This window comes from Lathyrus oleraceus, chromosome 5 (assembly GCF_024323335.1).
Source record: "Lathyrus oleraceus cultivar Zhongwan6 chromosome 5, CAAS_Psat_ZW6_1.0, whole genome shotgun sequence".
In the NCBI taxonomy this organism is placed as follows: domain Eukaryota; kingdom Viridiplantae; phylum Streptophyta; class Magnoliopsida; order Fabales; family Fabaceae; genus Lathyrus; species Lathyrus oleraceus.
This window is the reverse complement of record NC_066583.1, coordinates 257,553,100-257,571,033: the sequence shown is the minus strand read 5'-3', so window position 1 is coordinate 257,571,033 and position 17,934 is coordinate 257,553,100.

Genomic DNA, 17,934 nt, shown 5'->3' with positions numbered 1-17,934 from the left:
ATAATATCGAGGGGGAATACTCATTCCACCCATGAGGTGCGTCAATATCATTGAAAGATCTAAAATTGTTTGCATTGAAAGATCTAAAATTGTTTGTATTGATGTTTGGAGATGCATTTCAGTTAGCCACACCAACCAAATTTTGTATTTCAGTTAGCCATTTCATTTTTATCTAAATCTTTTTTTGGAGATGCATCTTTGTACTCTTTCCAGTCTTATTCATAAGTAAAAAAAATTTAATTTTTTTTTGGCCTTAAATATAAATAAATGTCAATAAATTTATGTTCATTTAATGTCTTTATTCCAAAACTATTCATGCATTAGTTACTTAGATGACGAATTAATTAAGGGTATATTAGTAATTGAGTTATCTTTTTTACATGAAACCAAAAAAATTAAATGTACTTAACTATTATTCTTAATAAGCGTGAAAGTTGTCTTTTTTGTTTATAAATCAGGTCGGAGTAGTATATTTTTAGGGGTGAATTCGAAGATGCATCTCTATAAAATCTCATGTACTCATTTATGGTGTTTTTATTTATTGAGTTGGTTTATTTAACAACCCAGTGACGATTTCGGAGATGCATAATCAAAAATATCAGTAGTTGAATTTGCACATGCTATACTGAAGAGTTGGTTGAAAAATAATAAATGTGACTTTTGTCGAGATTGGGATGTCTTGAACCAAGTGCTCAGAAACTAACATAATGAGATACAAACCTCTTTTCGAACTGTTTTGAGTTTGCTTGGTGAAGGAGAACCACACATTTGTACGTCATCGACTTATACAAGAATTGATGATGCATAGGAAATCATACACAACACTACACGGGAAAAAAATATATTACGATAAAATTCTCAATGCTCTTGTTCCTTGTGTTAGTGGTTTGGACATCTTATTATGATAGAGTGTGTATTGATTTAATACGATATGGTTTTTTATAAGCATTTTCCCACTTCGTTTAAGTTTATTCTAGAATCCATCAGGACATATCATGTGTATTGCGTGGCTTTTAAAAATGCAATATTTTGTTCAAGTTTATTTGAAATCAGGGTGTTATATACCAAAGACATCATCGAAGTGAATGACACATTTCACAAAAGTAGTTGAAATCTAGCCCCGAATCACTTTTTAGAAAGGATGAAAGAGTTCACCAAGTTGATATATATTAAAAGAGAATCAAATAAGAAAAGGTCAAACAAAAGCCACCAATAAGTATAAATTTGGGCGATCACACATGCTTTGATGTATTTTAGTTTTTATCTAACAATGTAATTCATTTTTTGTATGTAATTTTGTAAATTTGTTCAAGTTTTTTGATGTAATTTTGTCAAACAAATTCTATTTTAATTGTAAAATAACAAAATAAGTAATTTTACGGATGTGCATCTCCGTAAATCCATTTTTTGTATAAAAAATAGAGTTTGTCCGGATATGCATATTCTAAATATGCTCTGATGACAAGATATTGTTTTTAGGTCCAAATTAATCTAAAACTTGTATAAATAAGAGGTCTTTCATCCCACATTCTTTTAAAAAATACAACACACCAGAATGAATACATATCCCCATCTTGCATTTGTGTATTTAACGACGCAAAACACATACTTCAACTTAGGCTCTTCGAGGACATACCTCTTTCGATTTGAAATCTAAATTGGATATTACCTAATATCCAGAAAAGTGAAGAATTGTCAAACTCGAGTATTGTTCACCATCAATGGACGACAAATGGAAGATATGTTTCACGAAGCTTAAAAAGAAGACGAATGAAGATTTAAAAGTTATGGGGAGTATTTTACCGATTGAAGTGGATGCGACGATTGCAAGATCGATCAAATACATTCTAAAGATGTTGCAACATTCTGAACCACCCATTTATAATAAAATATAATGTTAAATTTATGTTAATGATTATCTATGTAATGTTACGTATTTTTTATATTAATTTATGTTATTTTTTCAACATTCTACAATTGCTTCTGATTTGGTTGTTTGTGGTTTGACCTAACATAACATATTATAGAGATGCATATTCGTTAAACCAAATGCGTTTTGAACTAATGATTGTTACGAAGATGCATCTCAAGATTCATCCTAAAGTTGATACAAATATATATTTTTAGATTAAATTTTGACAAAATAAGTGTAACTCGCCAATTTGCAATGATAACGGTGTAAAAAAGATACTTTTGAAGATGCATCTTCAAATTTTAGGAATATTTATGATTTTCCACTGGAGTGATGAGATGAAAAGAGTAATCCCCTAATATCAATAGTGTTTGTAGATACCTTTGGCATGTAAATTATTATCACTTCATAGAACGGTATAACTCTAATTTCTAACTTTTCTTTTCCGTGTAAGGTTTATGCTCTAAAGGAAAGAAGAAAAATATTCTTAAATACAAAGACATTTATTAGATGTATTTATTTTTTATTTCAAATAAATCTCTTATTAATACAACTAATTTGATAATAATTATATAAAAAATATATTTTAAGTTTTATTAATATTTATAAAAAGTGAAAAAAGCATCGTAGAAGTAGAAATAGATAACTAGATGCATTTATTTTTTCTTTCAAATATCTCTCTTATTTAATACAACTAATTTGGTAATAGTTATATAAAAATTATATTTTAATTTTATTCATATTTATAAAAATGACAAAACATCGTATAAATAGAAATGGATATAGTGTGTTAAAATCATAATAATATACTTTAAAGTAGTTTCTTCGCTCTTGCTAATATGATCATATTATACATTAGATAGAGTAGATTAATCTTTGTTGAGTTTGTGAGAAGATTTAGAGTCGTTAAAATCGAGTAATTAATATAGTCTAACTTGTTTAAGTTAATAGAAACAGAGAGAATGCAGGAAACAAAGAAGAGAAAGAAAAAAATATTTTAATCTAATTGAATTTGTGAATTCTCATTATGAAAGTTAGTTATAACTCAGTTAGAACTGAGTATTTATAAGACCAATCTAATTGTGCTGACTCAAAACAATTAGTTACATTAGTTATACAACTAAATGAAACTTTTACTTTAATATATTTCCATCAAGAGCAGGGTCATCTATGGACAAAATATATCTTCTCTTGAACTTTTAACTTGTCCCTTAGTTTAAGAAATATGAGAGGAGATAAATGTTTGGTGAAAAGAACATCATACCGATCAAATACAAGAATGTGTTGAACTATAAGGCTTTTCCTGAAAACTTTCTTTCTTAGAAAAAAGATATCAAACTCCATGTGCATGTTCTTGACATGCAAATCTGGATTGTGAATGAGAGTAATTATGCTGAGATTGTCATAAAAGAGAATTGGAGTGATGGAGGGCACCATGAGCTTTGCTAGTAGATACTGAATTCATAAGACTTCTGAAGTTGAAGTTGTGTTTTCCAGGCATTTATACTCAATTTCACCTTTCCACCAATGTTTGCTTTTTGGACCACTAAGATATAAAGATTAAGGCCTAGGAAAATGCAAGACCTGAAGTAGACTTTTTGTCATCAAGATTTGCACTTCAATCAACATAGAAAAAGATTTGATGGAAAAAGGAAATTGAGTGAAAGTAGGTTGAAGAAGAAGACCGTGATGAAAAGACCCTATTAAATACCTCAAAATCCTTTTCACCGCAGCCCAATGACTTTCTAAAGGTTGAGATAAGAACTAGAAAGCCTTGTTGACAACATAAATGATTTATGGTCTAGTGATGGTGACATATTGAATGGCACCAACAACAGACCTATAGAAAGTGGGATCACTAAGATAGTTAGGCCCATGTAGGCATTCCCTTAGAATATGCCAATTTAGCCTTAGTTAGAAGGTCTTTAATATATTTGTTTGAGATAAAAAGAGAGAGTCATTTTGTTGGTGAGATACTTCCGTACTGGTTAAAAAGTACAGGTGTGTGTTACTCTTGTAAGGGCATGGAGATTTAGAGGTCTTAGTAGGTATATTACACTATATGGTAGTTAGGGCTTGTCAATGACGGCGAAAAACCTATATTGTGGTGTTTTACGGTGGTTTTAGAAATCCTGCTCACGTGAGGTGAGAGACTCTGCGGACGGATGATATGTTTAGGTATAAGCGTATGAGGGATGTGATCAGTATATGTTATGATCTCCCTTCCTCTTACGAGAAGATGTATTTATATAGGCCTCTACGACCCATGATTATCTTGGGAAGGATCACCGCCCACTCAATCATTAATGGATCGTTGAATTCCTATTTCCAAGGAGGGTGTGAGCTAGTTGATGACCCTGACTTCTCTCTGCCCTAGAAATTTCTTTTCCCATGTTTCCTTTGACTGGGCATTAGGAAGACCTTGGGGGCGAGGCGATACCCCCCCCCCTTGTGCGACATGTTATTGTCGCCTCTCCTTGGGCGCCCTATAAACATCGCCCTAGTAGAACCCTCATACGAATATAACACTACAACTTTAATTCGCAAAAATACTCTAAACTGCCAAACTATTTGAGAGAAAATTGAGAATTTAGTTTGTTGATGAGTTGTTGAACATGGAAAGAGGAGTTTCCACTCATAATTATGTCATATATATATATATATATATATATATATATTAACATTAGTATAATATATGTAGAAGTGACCAAAGTAAAGAGAGATGGACCACATCTGCTAGAGGTGAAACCAAAATCACTAAGAGCTTGATTTAACCTTTCAAACCAGGCCTTATGTGCATGCTTCAACCCATAAATCACTTTATTTAAGTTACACATCATATGTGAGTTAATGCTTTCAAACCTAGGGGTTGTTGCATGTAGAGTTCCTACATAAGCATGCCATTGAGAGATGCATTATTGACATCAAGTTGAGTGTTATACCGACCTTTTGAAATGACAACCATGAGGACTATGAAAGACGGTAAATTTATCACGTTTCTTGCTTGTTTCCCTTTGATTTCATGTGTGTTTTAAGCCTTTTAGTTCATTTTTACGCATTTTTATCTTTTATGTTTGTTTCTAGGAAATAAGAGGTCAGTGGAGCTAATCGAGATGAAAAAGGCTGAAGATCACACAAAAAAGAGCACCTGCAGTACAAATTTCCCGAGGAAAACATGACCTGTTCGTACCCCATGACACTGGCCATGTTGTCCCCTTCGTGTCCCCTTCATACAAGAAGCCAAAGAATGAAACGACCAGCCTGTGTTGCTTGACACGACCCGTGTCAACACTCAGGAAGTTACGAACTTTTGATCTTTTGGCGTCTTTTGTGAATTTCAACATTTGTTACCTCCAAAACTTCATGACTAAGCAACTAGTGATTAATTTTCTCGAATTTAGTGCTAATTGATGAATTAAGCCTATGATTAGTATAGATAGGGGCTTGAGCTTTATCACTTGACACCATCTTTCACTACATCATTCCCAAACACTTGTTATTCATATAGTGCTTAACTTTATGCTTGTTGCTATTTCCTTTATAATTTTAGAATTTATATAATTTTAATTTTTACATTCATCTTGTTGTTACTTTATTTACTTATTTGTAATGTCTTTACTTTTTAATATTATTGTTCATATCACCACGTGTGAGTAGTCCCTAAAGGACTAATGGTTTTGAGAGTTTTGCACTTGATAGAACCCTAATGAATTCTACGTTTAAAATTACGAGAAGAAAAATATTAGTTTGTTTTTATTTTAGAATCCGAATGAGATTTCACACGTCTATACCGGTTGCAAAATCAAAGATAACATAGATGTTGATCATGTATCGAAAGATAATGATTCGACATTCGAAAGTGGATTGCTAAACAATAGATTAACGAGGTACCCGCCATGACAAGGCGACTCACTTTATATTGAGAAAGTAGTTAGTTGTTCCTAAATTAACGTCTAGATTGAGCACACCATGAAAGTGGATGACACACATTTTGATCTACTTTTCTATAAAAATACTAAAAGAAAATATTCTCATAATAATGGAAATTCATTGGGGTGAATCTAAGATAGCAATCACAATCTCATGTCCTTGTTTTTATTATTTGTTAAATTCTTAATTTTAAACCGCAATCACTCAAACTCTTTTACGATCACCTTAGATAAACATAGTTGAAGTAAACAGTTGGTAATCATGTTAGAACAGGGATAGAGTATCGGGATTTGTTATCGTCTTCACAGGGATTATGTGATATTGCCGCCGTTCGACAGTTGTTAAGTTCTTAACTTATAGTAACAAGGGGGTTTTAGTTTTCGGTTACGGTAGCTTGCATAAAAAGTAAGAAATTGCGGTAAAAGTTTTGGTTTTACGATTTGAGAAAGATTGTCAAAGTTAGGGTTCAACGATCACTTTGCATGCATATGTTCAATCAAACAAAACTCATAAACTCCATTAGATGATAAACACATTCACAAAATCCTCCCAATGTGTTTATTTCTAACACACATTGTGGGTTTTTCCCATTTTGATCCATTGTTGATTTCTCACACAATCTATCAAAATGAGAACTTTTAGGTTTAACTTTTTAGTGAACAAACTCATTCAATACTATCTCTAGCTAAAGAACAAGGATGGATGAAAACCTAGGTCAAGAGTTGGAAAACACATTTCAATCATAAACCAACACAAAGAGTTATCAATAAAACAAGGTTTTCACCATACATTCATCATCAAAGAGTTTACAAATGAAGATCAACCCATATACATACAAAGCTTATGATCATCTACATCTAACCTTGACAAATGAAAGACTTAGCTACTCATTTTCATGGTAGCTTGAACAATAAGTTTCGGAAGAAGGTTGATCAACATCCGAGTCGAAGAATCGAGATTGGATGGGAATCCACCTTCTTTTTGTAAAATATTGTCAAGAGAAGAAGAAGAATGAGAAATGGGGTTTCTAGGGCACACAAATCACCTCTTAGCAAAAAACAAGTAAAAAGATGATAAAAGATAAAAAAGATATGTTCCAAAAAGTAGCCCATACTACTTATAGAAATGGTTGCTGAGCTGTCATGCTCGCTAGGCGAGCAGAATGGTTCGCCTAGCGAGCCCCAAAATAAGTCACCAGAAGAGTCTGCGTCCAGAGGAATCATCCCAGATAAGTTTGCATCTGTTCGCTAGGCGAAGCCCTCGCTTCTCTCATTCGCTCCAGCGAGTCTTGATGTTTTTGCTACTGGAATTATTCGCTACTTGCTCGTTGGATGCTCGCCTAGCGAATACTTCGCTACTTCCCTCGCCACAACGAGTTTTGATATTTTTGCTACTTGAAGTGTTCGCTACTTGCTCGCTGGATGCTCGCCTAGCGAATACTTCGCTACTTACCTCGCCACAGTGAGTTTTGATCTTTTTGGTTCTGTCCAAGTCTGGGAGTGTTCGATGGCATCTCGCTGCATGCTCGCCTAGCGAATACTTCGCTACCTCACTCGCCTAGCGAGCTTGCTTATGTTTGCTTTCTTTCTTGGTTCCTTTGCCATCTTTCTTGTGCCTTAGTTTTCTATTCTTTCATGCCTAATTCATGCACAATAACACACAAATTAAAGGTACCAAGATCATTTCACATAGTATTGCAAATCAACAAGAGCAAGGGCGGTTTCGAACACTTTTTCGACAAAAAGGAGTGAAAGATGCCCACATTTGATAGCTCAAATAAGCAAACTTGGGCATCTAACAACTCTCCCCAACTAGATTCTTCCTTGCCCTCAAGCAAAGTATGCCTCTTGAAGGACAAGAGGATTTGCTTAAAGAAAAAGATTTCTCCGAAATCGGATAAAATGGCTCAAACACAAGAGAATCAACCAGACACAAGTTCCCAATGGTTAGAATAACACAATACACAAGAACTAAAGCCTTATAGCAATGCAAAACATGTATCAATCCACAACAATGTTATCCTGAATGAATCACCCTATCTCTCCTCTTCGAATAAGGATTGAAGAAATTACGTGTTTGCAACCGCGGGGACAATTTCACTCTCCAACAAACAATGCAAAAATCAATTCAATTCATACAATTTCTAACAATTATAAATGAAGATGCGGAAGCACGAAGATCACTAAGGTCTTTTTCGGTTGTAGCTTGGTCAGGTTTACAGACAAGGGTCATATCTAAGGCCATTGAAAACGAACTTGCCGACGCAAAAGAGACATTCACTGTATAAGCTATTCACACATCTCAACTTCGTTCCACTTGTTTCTCATTTGAAACCTTCACAACTCTTATTTCACAACTCAATTTTGTTTTTCACTATTTTTCTTCCAAGCAAGCATTCATTTTCATTTTTTTTTCATATCGTATTCACAAAACAGATGTTTCTCTTTTCTAATTTTTTTTTCAATGCTTGCTCGGTTATTCAAGAGTTGTGGCACCTACCGATTCTCATTTTTGTTCTCCCCGACTTATCTTTTACTCACCCCAAGTGAATGCTCTTGACTTTTTACGGCAAAAGAACAATTATCAAAAATTTCAGGGTTTCAAGAAAAAAGATTTTGACGTCTCGCCTTATTTCAAGCTGAGATTCAACTGTTTAAGCTCAAAGGGGTTCACGAATACTCTCTGCTCACGGGTAAGTTGTATTTGGAACTGGTTGTGCTCGAAAGAAAACAAGCGCCTTGATCATTTCTAATTGCTTCCACAAATTCACAATAATAAAAGACAAAGCATGAATCAAATGAATCAACACAGTTTATTAGAATCCAGCATTTTAGTGTACAATGGAGGTTTCCTCGCAATTTTTGGTTCTAAGCCCTAGGTGAATCATTCATTCAATTATGTTGCAAAAAGAACAATATTCAATTACGAAAAGAGTAAAGTTCTTAATGCATTCTAAAATTCTAACCAGAGGTAACCATGTACCTTAGCATTATTCGCTTGTTTATTTTTATCATCGCCATCCAAGCTTGGATGCACCTTCATTGGATACTTCTTTGAGGAGCAACCAATCTAGAAGGTTTGACCCTCAACAACCAAAAATTTATTAAACAAAAGAAATTCAAACCAAACACAATAATTTAAAACATAAACAACAACCATCACTTCAAAATGTTAAAATGTGCGTGGGGGACAAAACACCCCAAAAAGTACATAACCAAAATACCAAATATCTGAAAATACAAGAAAATAAAACATAACATAAAAAAAACTTAGTCCTCATAGGACTCAGAACCCTCTTCACTACTACCGGCCTCAGAACCGGAACCATCATCATCACCATCATCATCAGCATCAGCATCATCAGCGCCACCAGAAGCACCAACACCCGCCCCCTCTCCGAAAACAGGCATATCCTCAGGCCAACTAGCATGTTGCAGGAACTGCACACGCGTCATCATAGGATGCTCTCCAGAAGGGTCACGTACCTGCAACTGTAATACGTGCATAGAGTCATGTATATCAATCATGGCGCGCTGAGTCGCCGCCATCCAATCCCAATTGTAATTGCAAACAGCTTGCTGGAAAGGATCAAATCCCTGAGAAAAAGCACTAGGACCATCAGCAGCCCCGGTATCATCAGCAGCTGTACTACCTCGAAAGTTCTTCGGCTTACAGTACTTGTCCACATATCGATCGTCGATTGCAGACAGAATCCTTACCTTACTGCGGGAGGGTAGCTTCACCATCGACTGTAGGCACAAAGCCATGATGAGACAAGGAAAAGCAAGGGGGCGGTTAACTCGCGCCCCCGACTTCAGCCCGCTCTCAACCACGGACTTCATCCCAATCGCAATGATTCGCGCCACATCGATCTGCACATTAGTTAGAATACAGTGGACCAAGTGTGCCACTGGGATCGACACGGTCGACATGTGTGACTTGGGCTTAATGTTAGTCAGAACCAGTATCAAGATCAGCTGAGCCAAGGGAATCATATCCTCCCGATGGTACCTCACAGGAACCCCAAATGGGTTCACCTCAACCGACTTTCCCTCAAACAACAAGGCCGCAGAAATAATATCAATTTTCCTGTGGAGCCTCAGATCTCTGTGGTATGCATCCCTCTCATTAACTCCCAAATGGAGCGGTTCACCAAGCACTCGGTTAATAGCATCCCTATCAAAAGTGACCTGACGTCCTGACACTCTTGTAGTCCAAGTGAAAGGCTCGTCGTCATTTGGCAGCGCGTTCGCATAGAACTCGCGCACTATATCAATATCATAGCTTTCGGGTGGAGAGATCTGTTGGTGTAAGCCCTAGAGGTCAATAATTTTGGTACTTGTATCGAATTATTTATTAATAAGAAAAGGCTTTTTCTTTATTACGTTTGTTTAATAAAGTCCCTAGAATAGCTAGTCTGTTTAATGTATCAAGTATGACTTAATCATGAGATCACATTAAACATAAGGACACTATTCTTAACGTTTCCGTAGTCGAGCTTTAGTGTGAAGTGGGATAACATTAAAGCATTAAGACTATTATGTTTGTAGACCGATGATCACATCTCATGGATCATGGATAAAGAGTTATCAAGTCTTAAACATAGGTATGAATATTAGGAGTAATATTTATACCGGATTGACCCGCTATGAGAATACTATATAGAAAGTTATGCAAAGTGTCATAAGTTATTCTCATGGTGATAATGGTGTATACCACTCTTCGACCTGAAACCACTATGGACCCTAGATGTAGAGTCGAGTGCTTTATTGTTGATCAAACGTTGTTCGTAACTGGATAACCATAAATACAGTTGATGGGAACTCCACGAAGCATGCTGAGGGACGTGAGTGACCTAGATGGAATTTGCCCATCCTATATAACAGGATAAATGTCTATGGGCCCAATATTGAACTGGACAAGGATGACACGGTCTATGCCTTGTGTTCAATATAGACATAAGGGCAAAAGGGTAATTATACACATAAGTATTATCACAGAAGGAATTGTCAGATCACATGACATTTTCGTGTCTTGGGTAGTAGTGATGTGTTGCTAGATACCGCTCACTGTTTATCATGTTAAATACATGATTTAATATAATTGCCAATGCCGTGAAAACCTACAGGGTCACACACAAAGGACGGATTGATGAGAGATAGAGTAACTAAGGAACACCGTAAGGTACGGTGCTCTTAAGTGAATTGTAGAACATCGTAAAGGTACGGTGTGCTTAAGTAGAATACGAAATATGGTAAGGTACCATGAGCTTAAGTGATTTTGGGCATATTATAAGATATGGGCCAAAATACACTTAAGTGAGCCTTTTAGCTTGAAGCCCACACAAGTGGTTCTATAAATAGAACCCTTGTGCAGAAGCATTAATTGCGGTTGCATTATTTTCGTTTTCTCTCTCTCTCTCTCTCTCTCTCTCTCTCTCTCTCTCACTCAAAGCCTTCATTCGTACCAGCTAGCACTGTGATTGAAGGAATCCGTTCGTGTGGACTGAGTATAAACGTTGTCATCGTTCAACGTTCGTGATCGCTCCGTGGATCTGCATCAAAGGTTTTGATCGTCTCAAGAGATTTGCACCAAAGGTTTCATTCGTCACAAGAGGTAAATATTCTATCACTGATCATGGCCATTCGTAAGGATCTCTAAAGGAGAAAATTTTAATTTCCGCTGCACTTTGGATCATAATTCTCCTTCAGTGGTATCAGAGCCACTTACGAAACCATGACTCGGATAGCTGTTTATTTTCTGTATTAATATGATTAAAAGACAGAATGAATCAATTAATTAAACGGGTAATTAAATTTGGCATCATGAGTGTACGAGTTGGATGATTGATGTTGACTATGCTTCGAAACCGACATTAGTATGGTGAAGCAGCGATACATCGATCGTCCATAGGTTACGCAATTGAGACCGATCAACTTATATATGATATAAGTAATCCTAATGCAAAGTACGGTATATGTGATATATTGTTTCTGTTTCGTTCATTCAAACACTAAGTGGTTGTTTTCCTTTGAGCGATCAATGGTCATTTGCTTCGGAATCCGACATTAGTATGGTGAAGCAATGACCTGTTGATCAATCATACTGAATCAACAATCGAGGTGTGTTTGACGGTCTGAAATTGGTGCATTAGGGTTAGTGACGGCGCAAGGGTTGTGCCGTCAAGGAGTTGTGAATTTAGGGCTTGTTGGAACAGGTCTGTTGACTGTTTCAAAGCGATGGTTTTTTGGCCGCGTGACGATCGTCATGGACTTGTGACGACCGTAACAAGCTGGACGTGACGGTCGTCACGTGCTTTGTGACGGTTGTCACATTTACAAATCCAGAATTCTAGGCGTTTCTGTTTTGGCCGCGTGATGTTCGTCATGGGCCAGTGACGGTCGTAACATGCTTGTGACGGTCGTCACACTCACAGAGTCAGAATTCTCGGGGTTTCTGTTTTTGTGACTGCGCAAGAGTTGTGTTGATGCAAAACAATTTCCATTTCAAATGAATTCTGCGTAGTGTGATCGGTCGTCGGAATTTAATTTGGTTTTAATAAATTAAGAATTAATAATAATAATAATAATGTGTTTATCATTATTGCCTTATGGTGATCAGTTATGGCCTTAGTCTTCCTTCATTTTGTTTTGGGTTTTTAAATACGACCTGCGTGTCGTGCCTCTCTTTTTAATCTCTTAATGTAACTTCTTTTCTCATCTCAATCCCTCGTATGTAAAACGAGTTTCTTCTGTAATGTAATGTTATGAAGAAAGAGATGAAGACAATGTTATGAAGAAAGAGAAGATTTCAATATCAAAGGAGGACAACCTTGAAGATCAAAGGAGGACAACCTTGAAGATCTTGCTTGGAGAAGCTTAGATCGTTATTAGGTTAGCTTAGGTTCTCTCATTGGCTTGGGAGAACAATTGCGCTAGGGGTCATAACTGTTTCATTATGTATGTTGATGCATGTTGTCATACCCCAAAATTTGCCCATTAATCTTGCAAAACATTTCTCGAAGCACTCCAACTTACTCTGCAAGGCACTGACCTTAAAGGAACAAAAGCCCAGCTCACAACAGGCCCAATCCAGAAAAAGGCCCAAACTAGCTTGCTCGCTAGGCGAGCAACTCCTTCGCCTAGCGAAGCTTGCGAATACCAGAATTATTGGGCTTCATTCTGAGCCCATTAGGTCACAGATGGCCTGCTCGCTAGGCGAGCAAATCCTTCGCTTAGCGAACCCTTCGCTACAACGCTCGCCTAGCGAAGCTTGCGATATATCAGAATTTTCGGGCTTCATTCTGAGCCCATTAGGTCACCATAATCACTATAAATACCGACACTTCAGTCACGAAAAAGGGAGAACGGAAACGGAGAAAGGAGAACCCTAGCAAGCAAACCCTAACACTCACGAGAGGCAAACCCTGAAGGAACTCGGCGGCATCAAGGTTTACCTCTGCCCAATTCCATCCGATTTGCCGATTCAAAGTCGCAATTCAATTGCAAACAGGTTCACATTGCTATTACTGCCTTATGTTCTTAATTTGCATATAGCATTATGATTAAATTTATGAAAATATCTTAAGTTTGGCATGTGAATTTTAGCATGTACCTGAATACCTTAAATGATTAACCATATAATTGCTGTAATGAAAGCCATAAGGCATAAAATTGATTGAAATTGTACTGATATCAAAACCAGAATCCGCAGCCGCTCGCTAGCACATCGCTAAGCGAGCATGCAACGAGTATTCGCTAAGCCTTCGCTAGGCGAGGCAGGAGCGAACGTGACAGTAGCTGACTTTTCTGTTCTGATTTTTCACTCATGTTTTATCATAGCCATGCATCATTTACCCGACCCTATTTACTGTTGTGATCTTTTTTGTGTGGTGTAATCCTCGATTGCACCCTGATTTGGTGTTCTGACATGTTTTGTTGAGTTTTGTAAAGGTTTACATATCCCAGGAAAAGATTGCTGGTTAGGTATTCCACTTTATTTGTGGGATACCCTTGTGGAGATTCACCCTGAATTACTCAATTGATTTTAATGTATTAATTTTATGGCAAAGATCCACCCTAAATTGCTTAATTGATCTTAATGTATTAACTTTAATGTGGGGATTCCTCCTAATTACCTAATTGATTGTAAAATACGGCCTTTGAATATGTGATCTTGGACCTCTCTTTGTTACTTTACGGTATTATGGTCATGTCCCGCGAATGTGGGGATACACTTAGCAAAGACCCTTCGATTAAATCATCATGTCCCTATAAAATAAATCATAGTCCCTCGGATGTTGCCTTCGAATATATGATTTTGTCCCTCGATGACCCTTCGGTGTAGCCTACGGTTAAATGATGATAGTCCCTTTGAATGCTAAGGTATCCTTACAACCGTTGCTTACAATGACCAATCGATGACCCTACGATGACCCTTTTACATCCAAAGGATAAAACTACTTATTTCTCAATAATAAGGACGGTTTTACCCTCATAAGGATAGGAAATGCCCATAAAGACCCTAGGAAGGTATAACTCTTAATTGCTGGCTCACAACCTAAAACATTTTTCATATATCACATTTTGCAAAACATCTTCTAGAAAACCACCACTTGGTATACATTCATACTAGAATCATTGCCAAGTTATATTTTTCTAAACCGCTTTCAAAATTAAACGAGATGAATAATTTGTATACATTCGCACGAGAATCATTACAAAGTTAAACTCTCTTTTCAAAACATTTTTAGGCAATTCACAAATACTTTTTTTCAAACATAAGTGATCAAGCAATTAAGAGCCCATGGATAACCATGGATACAAAGGGTGCTAACACCTTCCCTTTGTATAATGTACCTCCCGAACCCAAAATCTTATTAAGGTCTTTCCTGTTCTTTTCCACCTTTCCTTATTGGATAAAAGAAAAGTCGGTGGCGACTCTTGCTATCCGCGACATTTGCTTTCTAAAGCAAAACACATAAAGTCAGTTCACCGTATGACACATGTGTATGTATGTTGATGCATGTGAATATATGTTGATGCATGTGAGAGATGATTTATATGATAAATAAGCCGGTGAGATCATAACAATTACAATTCCCTCAAATTAAATATTAAGTTTATGCTTTCCAAGTTTTAGCACTCATCAAGACTAGTATCGGATAATGTAGGTTTCGCCTACGCGAGGTGCATGTTCTATATTAGTAAGGTGCGATGGGATAATTGTAATATCCAACTGCTAAGACAATGGGTCAAACTTAACTAAACAAATTATGATAATATTATATATGTTTGCTTTCCAAGTTTTAGCACTGATCAAGACTAGTATCGGATAATGTAGGTTTCGCCTACGCGAGGTGCATGTTCTATATTGGTAAGGTGCGATGGGATAATTGTAATATCCAACTGCTAAAACGATGGGTCAAACTTAATTATAATAATATTATATATGTTTAGAAGCAAGAGTTGGGAATGATCCATATGATGGATTGGAATAAGGAGTTATTCACCCAACTGAAATTTTCGAGAGTTGTATGAGATACAATTGGAAGGAGTTCCTACCTAAATAACCTAGTTTTGTGTAATCTGCCTACGCGGACTTAAAACGAAGTGAAATATGGATCTCGACCCACTAGAAAATCTTCCAACGGGATTTTCCGAATCAAATGATGAGGGTCATTTGTTTTGAGTAAAATAGTGGGAGCATATTTAATTAAAGGCCTAATTAACTATGTCAATGATACTTATATTTTCATTAATCTCAACAAACACCTCTAACAAACATTTTGCGATCAATCCTTGACAAAGATAAATTGTCTGGGACAAATTTTCTAGATTGGCACTGAAACCTGAGGATTGTCCTCAAACATAATAGAAAGTTGTATGTCTTGGAGAAACCTGTTCCTGAAGAGGAACCTCCTGGTTCTGCACCTAAGGCAGAAAGAGATGCTTATAAGAAGCATGTCGATGATGCCAATGAAACTGCTTGTCTCGTGCTGGATGTCATGAACTCAGAGTTGCAAAAGCAACATGAGAACATGATAGCGTTCGATATGATAGAACACCTGAAGATGCTCTATCAAGAGCAAGCAAGGCATGAAAGGCTTGAAGTTTCAAAAGCCCTTTTCAAGACAAGTTAGTTGAGGGAGCCCTTGTAGGTCCCCATGTGCTCAAGATGATTGGGTATATGGAAAACCTTGAAAGGTTGGGTTTTCCCCTCTGAAAGGAACTTGCGACTGATTTGATCTTGCAATCGTTGCCAGATAGATTCAGTCAATTTGTCCTAAAATTCAATATGAATGATATGGATAAATCTCTTCCTGAACTGCTAGGCATGTTAAGAACAGCTGAGCAGAATCTGAAGACAAAAGGGAAGTCCATTCTGATGATCGGAAATGGAAAGAGACAGAACAAAAGGCCCACCAAGCAGGGTGATAAAGGGAAGGGCATGGAAGTTGCCAAACCCAGACCAACTGTTGCTTTGAAGCCTAGTGGAGGCATAGCAAAGGCAGACACCTGCTTCCATTGCGGTAAGACCGGACACTAGAAGAGAAACTACCCAAAGTACTTGGAAGATGACAAAATCTCCATTCACAGGAAAAGGTGAAAGAGCTGATGATCTTTTGGCCCTCATACATACTGATGTATGTGGACCACTGAACATACCAACCCGAGGAGGGTTTCAGTACTTCATCACATTCACTGATGATTTCAGTAGATATGGTTATGTGTATTTAATGAAACACAAATCAGAGTCCTTTGAAAAGTTCAAGGAATTAAAGAATGAAGTACAAAACCAACTAGGTAAGAATATTAAAACTCTTCGATCAGATCGAGCTGGTGAGTATTTAAGCCTAGAGTTTGATGACCATCTGAAAGAGTGTGGGATCCTATCCCAACTTACTCCTCCTGGAACACCCCAATGGAATGGTGTATCTGAGAGAAGAAATCGAACCCTGTTAGACATGGTCCGATCCATGATGAGTCACGCCGATCTTCCAAACTCCTTTTGGGGACATGCACTATTGACAGCAGCTTACACACTTAACCGTGTTCCATCCAAAAGGGTTGAGAAGACACCATATAAGATATGGAGTGGTAAGAAACCATATATGTCTTACATAAAGATTTGGGGTTGCGAGGTTTATGTGAAACGACAAATTTCAACTAAGCTTGAGCCCAAATCTGACAAATGCTTATTTGTGGGGTATCTTAAAGAAACAATAAGGTATTACTTCTACAATCCTTCTGAGGGCAAAGTGTTTGTCGCTCGAACTGGAGTTTTCCTAGAAAAGGATTTTATTTCCAAAGGAACCAGTGGGAGGAAAGTAGAGCTTGAAGAAATTCAAGAATCACAAAGCATAGATACACCTATGGAGGAATTAGAGCAGGAAATACAAGAAGTTGTGGAAGAGCAACCTGCTCAAGTAGAACAAGACCAGCGTAGGTCAAGCAGGATACGTCAACTACCTGAGAGATATGGATATCTCATAACTGATCAAGGTGATGTATTACTCATGGATCAAGATGAGCCTGTGACCTACCAAGAGGCCATAACTGGTCCCGAGTCTGAGAAGTGGCTAGAAGCCATGAAATCTGAAATGGATTCCATGTACACAAACCAAGTTTGGACCTTGGTAGAGCCTCCTGTAGGAGTTAACCCTATAGGATGCAAGTGGGTCTTCAAAAAGAAGACTGACATGGATGGTAAGGTACATACCTATAAGGCAAGACTGGTTGCAAAAGGATATAAACAAATTCATGGGATTGACTATGATGAAACCTTTTCACCAGTTGCAATGCTTAAATCTGTTCGGATTTTACTTGCTATCGCTGCATATCATGATTATGAAATATGACAGATGGATGTCAAAACTGCTTTCCTTAATGGAAATCTTCTTGAGGATGTGTACGTGACACAGACTGAAGGATTTGACATACCAAAGGAAGCCCAAAAGATATGTAAGTTACAAAGATCAATCTATGGATTGAAGCAAGCTTCCAGAAGCTGGAATCTTCGTTTTGATGAAACAGTAAAACAATATGGATTCATCAAGAACGAAGATGAACCTTGTGTCTACAAGAAGGTTA